Source organism: Pelophylax lessonae, assembly GCF_965119305.1.
Source record: "Pelophylax lessonae genome assembly, chromosome: 13".
Classification (NCBI taxonomy): Eukaryota; Metazoa; Chordata; class Amphibia; order Anura; family Ranidae; genus Pelophylax; species Pelophylax lessonae.
The window spans coordinates 105,145,270-105,163,889 of record NC_138780.1 but is presented as its reverse complement, the minus strand read 5'-3'; the positions used below and the strand labels follow the sequence as shown (position 1 = coordinate 105,163,889).

Below are 18,620 nucleotides of genomic sequence, written 5' to 3'. Positions count from 1 at the left end.
GCATATGCGTTTTTGGGATAACCATATCCACAATCCCCTCAGGGTTAGATAGGTACTCTCAGAATGTCCTCTTGCACACAATTCCCAAGTGATCATATTAAATAGAGAGAAACCTCCACTCGTGTGATACCGTTTAACTAAAAACTTTTATTAAAATTGCAAACCTTCTCCCATTGCACTTACATTATCAACTTAAAAACAACACATTGGTGTGAAATAAGGAGGATGTGGAGTGCTCCAATGGTCCTTACCACCTCCACGCTGGTTCTCAGACCTCGGACGTCGTCCTCCACTCCTTTCAATGTACAATCCGGTTTGCCATATAGCCACGCCCGACGCGTTTCGTTACCTCCGACTTCGTCATGGGTGGATCCACATCCTCCTTAGTTCACACCAATGTGTTGTGTTTATGTTGTTTTTATGTTGATAATGTAAGTGGAATGGGAGAAAGTTTACAATTTTTTAGTTTAGAGTTCCAAAAGAGATCTGTACCACCCATGTGTGGTGTGAACACTGTTTACATATGTGGACATGACCTACTTATGCGTTAACCACTGCGCGCAAGGAAGGCTGCGCTTTAAGTGATTTTTTAAAAATTTTATTAAATGTTTTTAATTTTTACACTGTCCCTTTTAAAAAAAAATGTTTTTGATCATTTTTATTTTTATCGCAAGGAATGTAAACATCCCTTGCAATAACAATACAGCATGACCGGAACTCTAAAAGACTCCAAATCTCTCCTCTACTCTAAAAAGCAAAAGACCAACCAACGAAAAAAAAAATTAATCTTTTGCTTTTAAAAAGAAAAAAGGCCTTTGGCTTTGTGTACATGGGACCAGAACTAGGAGTGACATCAGGACATTGATCTGGTCCTCCTAGGCATAGAGATGAGCGGAGGCCATCTTTCCTTCGTTCAGCTCTGTGCCTAGCCGCCGGATCGTTTTTCAGGCTTCCAGATCCACCAGGCATGGCCGAAAACTCCTGGAAAGTGGCGTGAGCTGGGGGGGACTCCTCCTGACACTTCTAAAAGTGTTTCAGCAGCGAATCCAGCGTCCAAAGTAATGGCATATTTTCCCAGTTAGGTGGTCGCCAAGTATACCAAAACACGAATCACTAGTGAATACTGAAGAACAAAAAAGTAATTATTTTTTAAGAATAGATCATATTGATTGAGGTATATTTATAGGCCCATTGCACACATGGGGACATCTAGCTGCACAGTGTGCATCCCGGCGTTTCAGTGCAATTTGGAAACACAGGTGCAGCATCTAGCCTCGTTGTCTGTAGCTTGACAAAGTCTATGGCTGAGTGGGGCTGAACTTAAGTGTCTGAAACGAAGAACCAGGGCTGGACACTGCACCAGTGTCTCTAAAATGCCAGGATGGCCACTGTGCAACTAGTCTCCCCCATGTGCAAAGGGCCTTTAGGCAGTTAAGGTCCTGTTCACTATCTTATGTTTTTGGTGCTTGTGTTATAGGCCCCCTATATACATAGGGCGATGAGGCCCATATAGTGTGAATATGGCATTTGTTTATACGTCAGCTTAAGTTATTGAATAAACTCAGAAGTGAAATATCGGCACTCTGAATGGTAAATCCATGCATATCTTAGCTGCTGACACTATGCCTAGATACTTGGCACAACAGATACAGGCATATAACAAGTGTAGCGCTCACAAACAAAAAAGTAAAACGATAAAAAATAAATAGTAGTAAAAAATAATTCTACAAATCATCAAAATCTTACCCCCAATGTCTCCCATCCAAGTACTAACCTGGCCAAGCCCTGCTTAGCTTCCAAGATCAGACAAAATTGGGCACATTCAGGGTGGTGTGGCCATAGGCCTTTCCCCCACTGTCTATTGTTACCAGCAATATGTGTAATCAAAATGCTTTACATAAACTGTGATATTGTGGTAATATACAAAAACATAAATCAACAAATTGCTTAAATCTAGCAATTCATATAGAGGCATATACAGCAGAAAATACACTAGGACAGAATAAAAAGAGTCCCACAAGCCGTGATGAGAAAATAGGATGAGCTCCTCAGGTCGTCACCGTCAAACACTTGTAAAGTCTCTGGGGTTCTATTGATCACACAAAGCTTACCAAATAATGCGACCCTCCATATAAGAGTAGTCACATGTGCATAGTGAAATTACTCCAGGGAAAGGGCGCTCTCTCCAGCATTCACTGGGGCCCCTGATGATGTAATTTGTGGCAAACACGGATACAAGCTAAGGAACGTCAGCCATCTTTGATGCTGGATTTCTATGTTGCTTTGTCATGTGATATGCTGTGTTTCTTCTGGACGTTTGTAAGTGCTTAGACCTAATACATTTCTTTTTATGGGTGGTTTTACAGTATGTGAAGTGCCTCTTTTATCATATGTGTATCGGTCCCGCTGAGCTGATTGACAGTGGTGCAGTGGTTCCCTCCAAGTTGTGGATATATATGGTGACAGCTGACAACAAAATTCCTGGTGTCTCTGTGTAGAAGTGGAGGCTAGAGAGAGCGCCCCACAATTGTCCTGTAATTTTTTTTTTAACCTCTTCCTGTCCGCCATACTTATAAATACATGGTATCGTTCTTTAGAGCAGGCGATGCGCTTTCTGGTAAAAGAGATCCAAGCAGCTCTACAGCCACCTGATCACTTTTACAGGTGGCGGAAAGGCGTCGTTGCTACCTTTCCCAGGCTCTCCTGTCTCACGAGGTCCCATCTGCCACATTAGATGCACTGTGAAGAGTGGGAGGCACTTAGTTTCTTTCTCTTCTTTGTGACTTCAGGAGCTGGAAGCGACAAGGATTTTGTCACTTCCGGTATCGGTTTGTTGGTTTATGTGACCTTTCTGGCTTGTAGAGCAGCCAATCAAACTAATCTCGGTTTTGTTGGCTGCTTTGGGGGGCAGAGAACAGATCTGGCATCTAATACATAAATCTCTGTATAAAGAGGACCTGTCAAAGTCCATGCTGTCTCAAGAGAGGATGTTAATCCCTTGTGATAGTGATAAAGTTAAATCAAAATAAAACCTTTCAAAACAGTGTAAAAAAAAAACAAAATTAAAGTTCCTCATGCTTAGGCACAAATGCCAACACACAAATAGGCCCTGCACGCATATGTAAATGGAGATCGCACCACACAACAACAATAATTCTTGCATCAGACCTCCTGTTTAACTAACTGGTAATCTGTGATGACTTTTAAAGTGTTGCCTATGGATACATTTTTAGGTGTTGTTTTCCGGGAATAATGGTACAAAACAGAAGCAATCAAGGACATAAAAGATTTGATGGCATTAAGGGTCTACTACACAGAGCCCAATATAGAAGACAAGTGTTTAAAAAATTGCATGCTACCAATATTTATGAATGCATATAAGATACATGGTAGAAGTACCAGTAACCATGGGCATTAGCTGCCAACCAGAAGAGAAAACAAGAATTTGGTGAACTTTTTTGGACAGGCATGACCAGCATATATAATTTTGTACAGTAGTAACACTTGATTTATCAAGTGACAGACATATTGTACGGTAAGTGGCGTAGGGTTTTTTCATTAGAGCAGGATTCCCTTTTTTTCATAGAAAAGTATTAGATGAAACATGGTACGATTGATGGTATGTTGGGCAAAGTTATTGAAAACCTAGGAGACCCACTTCTTGTAGGTTGAAATTAGACTCCAACAGGTTAGAGACTTTGTTCCAAAAAGGTGGCTAGATGAGAGCAAGACCAAAACATATGTAATAAATTAGCAGGCTTGCTCCATAAACCCCATCGGCTTGTTTTAACAGGGGTGTAATGTAGTTGGTGAATACATTTTAAAATGGGTGAGTTTATCCGTTGTACTAATGCCATCTTGGCCTAAGGATCATTTTTGTACTGTAGTTTGCTGCCATTCCACGGGTCTGTCCAATTTTAAAGCGTGACTTGTTGGGTATTTGTTTACTCTGCCTAACATCATCTTACATTTTACCAATTTGGGTAATACATTGTGTTTGTGTGCACTAAAATTCATTAGTGTAAATTTGCATTTGCGCTATGTGCGCAAATATCGTGTGACAAAAAAAATTATAAAACCCACCATTTTACTCTCCAGGGACTTTGCTTTCAGAAAATATATAATGTTTGGGGGTTCTAAGAGTAATTTTCTAGCAAAAAAATTATGTATTTTTTTACATGTATAAATGTATTCTGGAACAGACATTTTGCAGCCTAATACTCTATTCCCAACATGCATTCAGAATAGTATATTTTTATGTCAAAATAATACAATAAATTGGTCCGAACTAAATATTTAAATATTTATTTTTATGGAAAAAAACATATTCTTCCAAAAATGACTGTAAAAATTACTGTACAATCAACTTAACTGCGTAGTGTTAAAAATCTAAAATTGATCCATCAACTAGAACATATTTTCACCTATTACGTATCATTTGTTTTATTGGCAAATTTTCATGTTTATCCTTATAATGTTCTCCGGTATACTCGATAGCTGCTCCAAAGTATGTGCCAGTTAATTTTACATCCAATTAAACCTGCCAGAAAGTGCAGCTGGAAGGAGATTACATCTCTAGATAAATCATCATTGGGAAACTGCCCAACTTGCAGCACCAGTCCAAACTTGTATGTTGGCAGATGGCATTCATAAAAATAAGGATATCACCATGCTAGCCCCAGATTCACAGCAGACGTTCCTTTCACATGGACACCACTGTTGTAAAGCACAGGAAGTGCCCTTTGAACCTCCTGTCTGTTTTATATTGCAGAGGCAGACATATCTAAGGGGTCAATTCACTAAAGCATAGGTATGCGATATTGTCATTACAATGTGTTACCTTCTAAATTTTAATATTCAAGAAAGGGTGTATTGCACAGGGCTGTTGATTTCCCCCGCATACATATTAAACCAACATTTTTTTGCCATTTTTTGTACGTAAAGGTCAATTTATAAATTGATGCAAGCTTAAGAGCACCTTAAAATGCAGCCAGCTTCTGGCGGGTGATAGTTGTAATGGTCTGGGATGTCTGTGCAGAAGAGCAGAAAAGGCCATTGTTGTGCACATAAAATACAACTTTGTAAAAGCAACTACTGGCTCATGAGAATCAAAGACTTTCCATTGTTAAATAACTATTGCTTGCTAGAGGCCATTGATTAGAACCTATTTGGAGTATGCAGGTGGAACCTGTTTTACTTAACCCTCAGATATCTAGGGTATGGTGTTCTCTTTGCTATTGACATGTGTCTAATCAGGCCAAGAAATATAGCGCTATCTAGGGTCCTCCGAAAGATTGTTGTGGACAGGGATGAGCTCAGACTGGTTCAGATGCTAGTCCGAACCCACCTGAGCTATCCTATCAGGAAGCTGTCAGTGCAGACCGTCAGTCATAAGTGGCCATCATCGTCCCACAACCATCTGTAAACACGTGGCTTTCATTGTCTGACCTGTGCTGTGTGAAAACAGGAACAATTCCCAATGCTCTTTGCTGCCTCATTGTAATAATGGACGCAGCAACAAAAAGAAAGCTAGCTCCTGATCAACACAGAGCTCTTTCTGCTCTGAAAATGGCGACCAAACAACTACATGCCTATTTATAGATGCATTGTCGGAAAGTGGGAGTTAAAAATAGCAGAAAGGTGTTTTCTTGCTAAAAAAAACTGTTAACGCGGCAAAACGCAAAAAAAAGCTGCAAACTGCGGCAAAACTCTTGTTTTTAATGTGGCAGCACTACGGACGTTTTTAACCACTTTACCACCGGAGGATTTTGCTGTCTTACGTCTGGGCCACTTATTGCGATTCGGCGCTGTGCAAATTTAACTGACAATTGCGCGGTCGTGCGATGCCGTACCCAAATGAAATTGACGTCCTTTTTTTCCCACAAACTGAGCTTTCTTTTGGCGGTATTTGATCATCTGTGCGATTTCCACTTTTTGCGCTATAAACAAAAAAAGAGCATACATTTTGAAAAAATAATATTTTTCACATTTTTTTATATGAAATTCCCCCCCAAAAAAATGTAAAGATCAAAATTTTTTAAAATTTTTGGCCAATTTGTTTTCTGCTACCTATGTTTGGTAAAAAAAAATCGCAATAAGCGTATTTTGATTGGTTTGCGCAAAAGTTATTGCGTTTAATAACTAAGGGAAAGATTTCTGTCATTTTTGGTGTTTTTTTTTTTTTTTAACGAGTAATGGTGGCGATCTGCATATTTTTTTTTTTTTTTTTGCGGGACTGCGACATAGCGGCGGACAGATCGGACCCCTGACTGACATTTTTGACACTTTTGGGGGTACCAGTGACATTACTGCAGTAATCAGTGCTATAAATATGCACTGTTACTGTAAAAATGACACTGGCAGTGAAGGGGTTCATTTTATTGGAGAGGGAGGGGTTAATGTATGCCTGGTGTTTACTGACGTGTGTGGGGGTAGGTGACTGAGTGACACAAGGACAGATCGAGGTTTCAGCTATGCTGAACCCTGCAATCTGACCCTGCCTGTCACTTCGGAGATCCGCCCGCTTGTGTTTACACAAGCGGGCGGATCTCCACACTCGATTCCCCGACGATCGGGGAAGAGCAGCGGCGATCGCCACCTCTCCTCCCCTGGCCCTGTGACTGAATACAGCGGGAGCGAGCCTCCGGCGGCGCGCGTGCGCCGCCTACAAGAGGGAGGGTCTGCCGACGTAGGTAGATCTACGTCGTCAGATCTACAAGAGCCACTTTGCCGCAGTAGTATCAACGTGAGCAGCGGTAAAGTGGTTAAAACATCCAGTGTGTGCATGAGGCCTAAATTATACATCATATCAAAGTGTGCAAAACCACTTGTCTACTGGCACTGTTTATATCCTCAGCTGGTAGACAGGCAGGGATTTTATACACACAGCTGCTATAGCTGGAGGGTGGAGCGTGTTTCTTGCAGGAGAGGAAGATGTAAACAAACCGAAGTGTGTAAAAAAAAAAAAAAAAAAAAAATTATATATATATATATATATATAATGTATATAGCTTCTAGATACAAGGAATGTGTGTGCATGTTGTAAAAAAGATTGTTTGATTATCTCAAAAATGAAAACTAGACATACAATGAGATTGCTCATTAATTGGGGAAAATGTCAATACCATTTCAGGAGTAAAGAATGAATTTTCACGCTTTTGTTTTTATTTTCGTTTTGGTCACAAAGATTTACAGTATGTACAAACATGCTTTCTTGGGCACACATTCAACTTGAAATCATCCATTTCTTTAGCCACCTGTCAATAAGTACTGTTTTAGACTGTGTATATGAATATCTAATTTTTTATTTTATGTAGTTACATAGTCAACTTAAAAAAAGACACAAGTCAAACTAGTTCAACCAAAAAAATAATAAAAAAAAATAACAGAAAAAATTATGAGATCCCTGTTATGTTGATTGTGTGCTAATATCTCCCAAAATGATTTCCATACTTTTGTATACAATACGTTGTGTGAGATTAATGTTTTCGAAGTGTTTATTTTTATTTTTTTCTAGCAGTTCTATAGTGACATGTAGGTGCTTCATGGATGAGAAGGGGTTTAGTGACTGGTGTCTTTTTACGCATGAAAAGCACATAAAAAATACACATGGGATGTCTGTATTGAACAGGAATCAATAGAAGTAAATACACACTTTTGCTGTTCATGCAGTTTCCCTGGGCTAAACAGCATTATTTTGTTGACTGTGCCATCTGCACAAACCACAGAACGTGGTCTTTAATTTCTGCTGCCTATTGTAAAATATGGTCTACAAACCACTAGGAAATGTTTAAACCTACATTGTACAGTAGCTATCACAGGATGACATTCTATACCGCCTGACACAGTAAAATTGACATTCTTGTATAATTCTGATCTTAAATCTTTACGGTCGTTGTACATCAGGAGTGAAGTTGGTTGCAATAAATTGCATTTAATTAAACGGTGGACATGGCTGTTTTTTTGCTGATAAACCTCCTTTCACATAGAAAAAATTTATTTTTGGTGGAATTTTGAATCCTAAAGTGACATTAAACTCAAAAACAAAAATATATTAAGTTGCAGCTTACCAATCCTTGAATATGGTGGCTGCATTCAGTTTTTTTAGACTTTTTTTCTTTTTCACCTGGTGATCTGACCAGTAAATCTGTTATTTTTCAACTTCTTTAACAGACTGCTATGAAGCAAAATAAGCAGTTAGAGAGTTGAGACAAACTATTTAACACAAACAGGTGTGCTTACAATGGTCAGCTTTAACCCCTTAGCGCCGACGGAACGCAAATATGCGGCCTCGGCTTTAATAAGGATATCGGCTAGAGGCCTCATCCCGATACCCCGTTGTTTAGAGCCGATGGTCAGCTTTCTTATAATGACAACCGATGAGGCTGAGCAGCTGCTCGGCTGTAATTATAAGGAGGGGACGCCCCCTCCCGTGGTCTTCTGCAGCCTGCCCGGGGCTCCCGTCCCACCGGGAGACCCAAGCCACCAGCCGACCCGCCCACCAGCTGGTTGGAGCCCCGAACAAAACCGAATTCAGCTTTGATCGGGTCTCCGATGTAAAAACCCGGAAGCGATGGAATGACATCCCTTTCAGGCGCCAGATTTGAAAAAAAAAAATGAAAGCATTCAAAACAAACTTGGTGTTTTGAATGCTTTTAGTTGCAGAGAAGGGGTCTGGAGAGCACCTGTCACTGCCAATTACTGTCACAAGGGATGTTTACATTCCTTGTGAGAGCAATAAAAGTGAAAAAGATTTTCTTTTTTTTTTTTTTTTTTTTTTAAAAAGAATAGTGTAAAAAAAAAAAAAAAGTTTAAGCGCCCCATCTCTCCATGCTCGTGCGCAGAAGTGAAATGAACACATACGCAAGTCGCACCTGCGTATGAAAACGGTGTTCAAACCACACATTGGAGGTATCGCCACGATCATCAGAGCAAGACCAATAATTCTAGCACAAGACCTCTAACTCTAAACTAGTAACCGTTTAAATTTTTTAAAGCGTCGTCTACGGAGATTTATAAGCAGCAAAGTTTGTCGCATGACATGTTGGGTATCTATTTACTCGGTGTAACGTCCTCTTTCACATTATAGTAAAAAATTGGGCTAACTTTACTGTTTTTTTTTTTTTAATTCATGAAAGTGTATTTCTTCCCAAAAAATTGCATTTGAAAGACCGCTGCGCAAATACCGTGTGACATAAAATTTTGCAACAATTGCCATTTTATTCTCTAGGGTCTCTGCTAAAAAAATAGATCATCATATTTGGGGGTTTTAAGTAATTTTCTAGCAAAAAATACTGATTTTAACTTGTAAGCAACAAATGCCAGAAAAAGGCTTAGGCTCGAAGGGCTTTATGCAAAACCTTTATCCCTAAAAGGAAAAAAAAACTGTTGCTTTAACTGCCTAAAAAGTGTGACTGAGACCGGTCCGAGCAGTCCCAGGTTCACCCCATGGCCCTGCGTAACTGGCTGGATACTGGAGTGCTATCACTGATTCTCTAACATACGCCTTGGTCCGTTGTCCCCTTGACACATCTCTCCTCTTTTGCCCTTCTCTCTTCTCCCACTCCACCCCCCCCCCCTTTTTTTTTTTTACTCCCTCATCCTTTGAATTAATATATATGAAAAACTGGAATACATTGTGTGACAGGAAGTCAGGTTAATCTGTGGGTTGTTGTCACAGACGGGAGATACATTTCAACCTTGTTTAGAAAATTCACCAATTACTATAGGGTGTCGGCTGCAGAGGTAGCCAGAAAGGTGTTAGGACGTTGAAAAGGCTTCATCTATTCAGGATGAGGCAATTAAGACCTCCTATAAGTTAGCCAGAGGATGACTACTGATTGCTGCCTCCTGAAGCTGTGTGAGTTGAGGAGAGCAGTCAGCGGAAAGACTTCTGAAGGTGAGGTGATGGACTTTTTCTGTGTGAAAAGAAAACAAATGGACTTTTGGTTGTCTGCCCAGCAGTAGGTTGGGACAGACTCCCTAGGTAGGTTCCTGTGTGTGAAGGTAGACAGGGTTTATTTTATGTTTGTTTTTGAATTATGCTGTTTTTGATGCTTGCACTTGTTTGAAGAAAATTGCAAGAATAAACCATAGACTGTTGTTTTCAACTACTCCTCGGCTGTCTCTCTGTGTAACGAACCCCCCCAAGGGGTCAGCCTCTCCAGCTACCGAGCTAACCCCTCACAATTGGCAAACAGACTCTGGCTAGCAGCAGGCCTTAGAGGTCTGTTACACATATTTGGTTGTGGGTCCTGTTATCTCTTTCCTTTATCGACTAACACAACGCTCCATAAATCATAGCCAGTGGGTTATATTGCCTCCTCCAGGAGTAGGTTTCAGCAGAACAAAAAAACACCCGGCTACGCCCATTGGCCGTCCTCAGCTGATATATACCCCCCCCTCTTGGTAATCAGTTTTAATCTGTCTGGTCAGGAGTAAGGACCTAGGCTCCTGGCTGGGATCTCTTGTCCTACCAATTTTTTTCTCCTTCCTTACATCTTTTTTGTTTTTTCTCTCGAGAGATCTACAATCAAGTGCTGGGCTGGGCGACAGGCTGGATAATCTAGATCCAGTGGTCCCCCCAGCCAGCGAGCGTGTGCAGACCGCAGCTACGCGCTAGGTCGGTCACGACATAGCCTCACGGACAGAGGCTGGCCCGCGTGTTAAACGTCTGGCAGGGTCACATACATCCGGGCTTCGGTCTGAGTCGCAGCGTTCCCTTTGCCGACAGCTCCCCTACTTCGGTGGTGATTAGTTCTGTCTGGAGCGTTACATGGAAGGGTAAGTACAGTCCCCCCTCTCCCCTTTTGGTGGTTTTCTTTGGGGTGGAAGCAGGTAACCTCCAGGGACGGTCGGACCTGCCTAGAGGTTCCCTCCTCCTATCCTTAAATCCCTCATTGAGCTGAGCTTCCCCCACTCCCATCCCCCCCCCCCCCCTCTGGACCTAGAGTCTAGTGGGGGTCCTAGGGCAGGGAATGCAACAGAGACCCCCCCTCCGCTATACCTACTCTGTAAGGGTCCTGGGATAGTGTGTCCCCGCCCTGGTAGTCTGAAGGGGTCCCAGTGTAGGAGACCCCTAGGTGCATGTCCTGCTGTTTGTAGTGTGGGTATAGTGCAGGGGGGTCCCAGTGCAGAGACCGGTGCAGAGTCTCCCCTAAACGTGTGTCCTACCTTCAGAGGGGGGTCCTGTTTCAGAGGGTGCAGGAAAGATCCTGGCAGCATGCTTTAGTGTTTATAGCTGATGGTGGCCATTTTCCCTTAGTCTGGCTGGTCTCCGGTTGGCGGCCATGTTTGTGTAGCTGGATGATCTTACAGGGGCCATTTTCCTTAGTCTGATAGATGCTGGAGACAACTGAGGCCTCGTGGGGATGCCGAAGCTCCTCCTCTTCCTCCTTAGTTTCCTCTTCCTGTGCCCGGGACATATAAACAGGAATAGCGTCCATGATTATGCGGGTTTCGAATTCTCTACGCTCCTCCGTTTGGTAGTCTTTGGGGGTCCCTGTTATCCCTTTTTCTGCTGATAGGTACCCTGAGCCCTGAGGGGATCCTTTAGTGGTGCCAAAAGATCATTTTTGTACTGCAAGGTCTTTTTTTCCTTTATGGAGCCTCAGGGCCACATCTCCCCCACTGACCCCTCATGGAGGTGGCAGGTCCCTCGGAACCCCAGCCTCCCATGGTTGCACTGACAGTGGTCCTGCAGTCCTTAGTGTCCCAGGTCCCAGGTAAGTGGCGTGTGGGCAAAGGCCCAGGATGAAGCGTCCCCCGCCTTCCAATAGTGAGGATGATTCCTTCATGGTCGCAGCAGCGAATGAAAAAGTGCTGGTAGATGCACTTATCACTGCGGTGCGTGAGACTTTAAAAATGACGGATGTGACTGATGTAGCCATGGACGTGGCTGTGTCGTTTGGTACGCACAAGTCGCATCGTACTCCAAAGGTGTTTCCTTATGTGCCTTACTTTGACAGGTTTTCCTGCAAGGAATGGGAACAACCAAAATTAGCCTTTGTGGTCCCCAAACATTTTGCTGTACGTTACCCTTTTGAGGAGTCACTTTTAAAAAAGTGGGCTAGTCCATTAGTGGTGGACCCTTCTGTTTTCAGGTTGAATAAGCAACCATGATCCCAGTAGAGGAATCCCCATCCTTTAAGGACCCGGCTGACAAGAAAGCAGAGGCTGTGGCACGCAGCATGTTTACTATGGCTGGTTCGACATCGCGGCCAGTCTTTGCCTCATCCCTGGTGTCTCAGACCCTAACTGAATCGGCCAAGCTTTTGTGCCAGGGCCTGGGGGGTGAGCAGATCCCCACTGCTTGTGTTCATTTAGTGGACTAGTTGGTCCATGGGCTGTAGTTTATTTGTGATGCAGCTTTGGAATACAGCTCCTGTGCTGTCCAAACTTTGCTTTAGCGGTGGTTATTAGTCGTGTGCTTTGGTTTAAAAATTGGTTTGCAGACCAAGCCTCTCATTAATCTGCCCTTTCAAGGCGACCGCTTGTTTGTGGCTACCCTGGATAACATTAAGGGTATCGTGGGGGGGGGGGGGGGGGGGGAGTACCTTCCTGCCACAGTCAAGGAAAGGGAAAAAGCCTCGCCGCAAACGGGGGGCCCTTCTTCTCAACCCATAGAAAATTATTTTGTGCTTTTGGGAAGGAGAATAAGGGAAATAGATCTTTTAAATCTTCCCCAGGAGGTTCCAAGCAACTGGTCTGGTAAGTCTAGAGCTAGCTTCCCCGGACCAGCAGCCAAGACTCCTTCAGCATGAAGGTCTGCCCTCAACCATTATTGGGGTGGGGGGACATCTTCACTGGTTTCCAGCCCCGTGGACTTCTTTGGTAAGCGTCAAGGAGATCCGAAAAAATGTTTTATTTTGGGGGTACCCAGAAAGGGGGACAAAGCTTATCCTTTTCAGATTTTTTAGGTCCTGAGTCTCCTTGTGTGGATTTAATTCCTGCAAAGGTTCAGGTGATGTCTGAATTAAGGTCCCCCCTATCCCTGTCCAAGGAGTTTATTTACCTAGGTCTGATTTTTTTTTTTTGACCAGGGTGGTCCTTCCTCTGCACAAACTTTAGGGACCACAGGCCGTGATTTACTGGCTGCTGTCACACAGACAGTTTTCTCTCCCGATTTTGCATACAGGTTCTGAGTCTGGTGGTATCCACCTTCAAGACAATTCTGTTTGCACGGCATGCAGCTTCTTTAGCAGGCTCAACGCCACAGGAGGATACTGAAGTTCGTGACAAGGTCATGGGGTCCTCTGACAGACATCTCAGGCGTCCAAAGGCCACGGTAAGGCCAGTATCCTCCTCGGCTAAGGCTTCTCCATCAGTTCCTGCGAGAATCTTCCAATCATCCCGGTGGCTGCAAAACGACCCTTGGGGGCTTCCTCTCAGAGAAGACCAATCATGCCAAGGTGTGAAATCAATATTAAAACAGCGCTAGCATAAAAACAAGATTTATATATTGAAAATGAAGCATATAATGTGAAACAAATCATACAGATACATAAAAGGAAATTTAAATGAAAAAAAGTCCTTTCATTTTAAGTGATCAATAAAATCCAAAGTGCTCCAGTGCAAAACAGAAGATAAAGTGCTCCAGGTGAGGGTGACCCCTCCAGGTTCCCCACTCACCAGAACAGCAGATAGAAACAGCCTGTAATCACTGGGATAATACACAAGGACTTCTCCTATGGAATGCCACGTTGTACCAGGTGTTTCTTAGATAGGGATGGCCCGAGTCACCTCCATGGACCCTAAATCAGAAACAAAGGACCGCATATAGTGAAGTACGTTTCAATCAATTTATTAATAAACTCAAAGTGGAGAAAACATACTCACAAACAGAATGGGTAAACGAGCAGTATATTGTCTACAAATTGCTGTGGACCAACAGCGGCATCAATTTCTGATTTGGGGTCCATGGAGGTAAAGGAGGATCTACCATCCTGCTTTACAGTCGCTGGTTTTAATGACTTAGCTATTGAAAGCCAGGTACTGAGAAATAGAGGTCTGTCTGGATCAGTGATCCCTACTATGGTGAAGGCGAGGAATTCGTCTTTTAGCAAGATACACCATCGTATGGGGAAAGCGTACATTTCTTGGTGTGAGTCGATTGGCGCTCATCCTCGATCCTTTTCTGTGGCTCGTATTTTAACCTTTTTTCAACAGAGCGTTGATCAGAAGTTGGCCTCGAGTACAATCAAGGGCCAGGTGTCAGCCCTGGCAATCTTCTTTCAGCGACCCCTAGCCAGGCAACTCTTTAGTCCGTACCTTCATTCAGCGGGTTCGACATGTGGCTCCACCTGTACGGTTTCTTTTGCTGCCATGGGATTTAAATTTAGTGTTTTCGGTTCTCCAGAAACCTCCATTTTGAGAATATTCGGGAGATTCCCTTGTCTACATTATCCCAGAAGTTGACATTCTTGGTGGCTACTACCTTGGCCCGCAGGGTATTGCAATTGGCGGCATTATCCGGTCGCAGTCCCTATTTAGTAGTCCATAGGGATAAAGTGGTTCTTTGTCCCTGTCCACCATTCCTGCCCAAAGTTGTGTCTGACTTCCATTTGAATGAGGACATTGTGTTGCCTTCCTTGTGTCCCAAGCCGGCTCATCCCAAGGAATTTGCTTTGCATACCTTGCATGTGGTTCCTGCGATTCTAGTGTATCTGGCAGCTACTGAGTCCTTTCTGAGGTCAGACTAGTTTTTTTTTTTCTTTTGTTACGGATGGACCAAGAAAAGGGCTGGCCTCTTCTTCAGCTACCATCTCCAGATGGAGCAGACAGGCGGTAACTCAGGCCTATTCCATTAAAGGTCAGGTTTCACCTTTCCCTGTCACGGCACATTCTACTCGGGCGCTGAGTGCTTCTTGGGCCTACCGTCATCAGGCTTCAATATCGCAAGTTTGCACGAAGGGCACTTGGTCGTCCGTGCATACCTTCACAAAATTCTATAAGGAAGATACTTTGACATCTGTGGATGCTTCTTTTGGCTGCAAAGTTTTGCATGCTGCTGTTTAGGAGGGGCTGTTCCCTCCTTGAAGGGTGTTTTTTCTTTTAACTTTTATTTTTCAGACTGGGCTCCTGTGTCCTGGTTAAGGGCTCTTATTTTTAGCCTTGGGTTTTTTTCCCCACCCCTCATTTTCCTTTTCACGCTGCTTTTGGACGTCCCACTGCTTATGATTTGTGGAGCACTGTGTCCGTCGATGAACGAAAGAAAAAATGGGATTTTGTACTTACCGTAAAATCCATTCTGTGAGTTTATCGACGGACAGAGCACCCACCTCTCTATGGATTTGTGATTCTTCTAATACTGCTGGCTACTAAACTGATTACCTGGAGCAGAGAGGGGGGTTGTATACCAGCTGAGGACAGCCCATGGGTGTAGCCAGGTGTGATTTTGTTCTGCCTAGTCCTACTCCTGTTATGATTTATGGAGTACTGTGTCCATCGATGTACAAAAATCCCATTTTTCTACTGTTGCTTATTGTCTTTGCACCGTGTTTTGTAAGTACATCAAAAACTTTGAGAGGAGCAGCAGCTTCGCTAACAATCCTATGTCCCCTGCTGAGCTCATGTGATCTGATGTTTGGCCCGTTTGTACGGGGCTTTATTAATCTTGTCTAACTCTACCCTCTCCCCAGACTAACAATGCTTCTGTCCAGAGGTGCCTGCTTTACTACTTCGACCAGAATGCACACTAATACGGGGGGGGTTGCTGGCCAGATCACCAGGTGAAAACCGAGGGAAAAAATCTTAAAAAAAGACAACTAGGGCAGCCATCACATCTAAGGACTAGTAAACTGCAGTATATTACATTTTTGTTTTGAGGGTTTAATATCGCTTTAAGTTTAGTTTTTGAGGGTTTTTTTTCTCTTTTTACCTATTGCTGCAGTCACATAACCCACCTATACTGAAGTTTGTCCCATGTCCTGCTGATGGTTCCTGAAGAAATCTTTTTACTTGCAATGTCTGGCCCAATTCAAAGCTCTGAATCTCCTGTACTGAGGGGAGTAATGTCTCATTCATACGGGGTATACCTAACTATACGCTAGGGCTGCAACTAACGATTAATTTGTCTGTCGACTAATCTATCGATTATTTTTACGATTAGTCGACTAATCTAACGATTATTTAAATTTTTTGTTTTTTTGCTTAATTTAGTGTCTTTTTGATTAGCTAATTAATCCTGTAATTAATACAGACCCCCCAGTAAGCCCTCCCACCTAGTACAGACCACTTAGTAAGCCCCCCTCCCAGTACAGACCACTTAGTAAGCCCCCCCCTCCCCGTACAGCCCCCCACAGTAAGCCCTCCCACCCAGTACAGACCACTTAGTAAGCCCCCCTCCCAGTACAGACCCCTCAGAAAGCCCTCCCATCTAGTACAGACCCCTTAGTAAGCCCCCCCTCCCAGTACAGACCCCTTAGTAAGCCCCCCCTCCCAGTACAGACACCCCAGTAAGCCCTCCCACCCAGTACAGACCCCTTAGTAAGCCCCCCTCCCAGTACAGACACCCCAGTAAGCCCTCCCACCCAGTACAGACCCCTTAGTAAGCCCCCCCTCCCAGTACAGACACCCCAGTAAGCCCTCCCACCCAGTACAGACCCCTTAGTAAGCCCCCCTCCCAGTGCAGACCCCTCAGTAAGCCCTCCCACCTAGTACAGGGCTTACTGAGGGGTCTGCACTGGGAGGGGGGCTTACTAAGGGGTCTGTACTGGGTGGAAGGGCTTACTGAGGGGTCTGCACTGGGAGGGGGGGGCTTACTAAGTGGTCTGTACTGGGAGGGGGGCTTACTAAGTGGTCTGTACTAGGTGGGAGGGCTTACTGGGGGGTCTGCACTGGAAGGGGGGCTTACTAAGTGGTCTGTACTGTACAGACCTCTTAGTAAGCCCCCCTCCCAGTACACTAGTACAGACCCCCCAGTAAGCCCTCCAACCTAGTACAGACCCCTTAGTAAGCCCCCCTCCCAGTGCAGACCCCTCAGTAAGCCCTCCCACCTAGTACAGACTGTACTAGGTGGGAGGGCTTACTGAGGGGTCTGCACTGGAAGGGGGGCTTACTAAGGGGTCTGTACTAGGTGGGAGGGCTTACTGGGGGGTCTGTACTGGGAGGGGGGCTTACTAAGTGGTCTGTACTGTACAGACCACTTAGTAAGCCCCCCTTCCAGTGCAGACCCCCCAGTAAGCCCTTCCACCTAGTACAGACCATTACAAGCCGGTGTAGCGCCGCAAATGTGACATGTGTAAGTAGCTGGGTGATCGGGGGAGGATGGCGAATGTGTGTTGCGGCAGAAGCTGTGGCAGTACAAGGAGTACAGGGGTGCTGGAGACGGTCAGCACTCACCTCTCGTCTCCGACAGAGCCCGGCGGGGGAATTTCACCCGGGGGCGTGTGACGTCACGCGTTGACGCGTCGACGCATTTTCCGCACGTCTACGATTTTTTGTAGTCGACGTGTCGTGGCAGCCCTACTATACGCCTGTGGAGGGCCATGTTTACCTGCATTTGATCTGGGCCATGCACATGCACATGCACAGATGTCACCTTGGAAGCAATGGCTGTGTCTATGCTGTGAACGAGGCCTAATAGCTTCAGGTCTAAGCTTGCAATGCATTTCAGAAACTCACGACAATGGCCCACCCCCTCCTTCTCTAACAAAGGTCCATAGAGAGCTTCTGAAATGCTATACAGTTTTCAAAATGAATGTAATGCCACTGAAGCCTAAGCATGTATGGCATCGATTTTCAACTAGTTACGTGTGCCCCAAGAAGTCATTCTGATGGGTTAAGGTTCCTTCCACAATTAATAAATCCTATCTAAAAATTATTTAATAACTTTCTTGAAAAACACAATTGATTACTTGGAAAACATTTACGAGATTCAGGGATCTTTACTCTGCACTACATCGGAGAGGACGGAGAACACTGGCCTGGGTTCTAAAAAAAAAATACATCTGTGTGTGCATTTCCATTTACTGGATTCTGTATGGCCATGAAAATTGTTTGAGGCTAGCGTGCCTTAATATGCCCTGTATTCACAGGCAAAGTAACACTTGCTTTATAGTGGTAACGTTCCCAATGACAGTCATCAATTTAATAAGAGTGATGTGAGAGGAGACAGCTGCTCCTTCTCTTTCACAATTTGTGTCCTCCTGGGCTTGATAACAGTAAGACATGTTGATTCTTGGATGCAAATCTGACATGACAGTTGGTTGAAGCTGATATGTTGTAATATATAAGGGGCAGACATCGTCAGTTCTTCCCACAGGTTACTAAGCCCCTGACATCATGTATTCCTTATACTACAAATTCCTGAATCATGATTTGCTCATAGCAACCAGACAGATTTTTTTTTGTCATTTTTTCTGCAAATTAAAAGGAGAACTGATTAGTTTCTATGGGCAGAGAATAGGATCTTTCGTTCTTTCAGTCATGATGTTCTGAAGGACGTGTACTCTTTCTTGGACTTACTAGTCAGATTTATATGAAGGGAACAAGCTGTCTACCTATTGTGCCTTTCTACTTTACACACTAGAAAGATGTATGTCAGGCATAAATTCGGTCCAGGCAACATAAGCAGACTAAGAAGAATGTAATCAACAATGGGTCATACCTACAAAAGAAAT

General features: G+C 43.8%; 1 protein-coding gene across 1 annotated transcript in view; it reads left to right on the top strand.

The window, feature by feature from the left end:
* AQR (aquarius intron-binding spliceosomal factor) overlaps positions 1 to 18,620 on the top strand; it is a 213,882-nt gene that overhangs the window by 96,948 nt on the left and 98,314 nt on the right. The window lies entirely within an intron of this gene.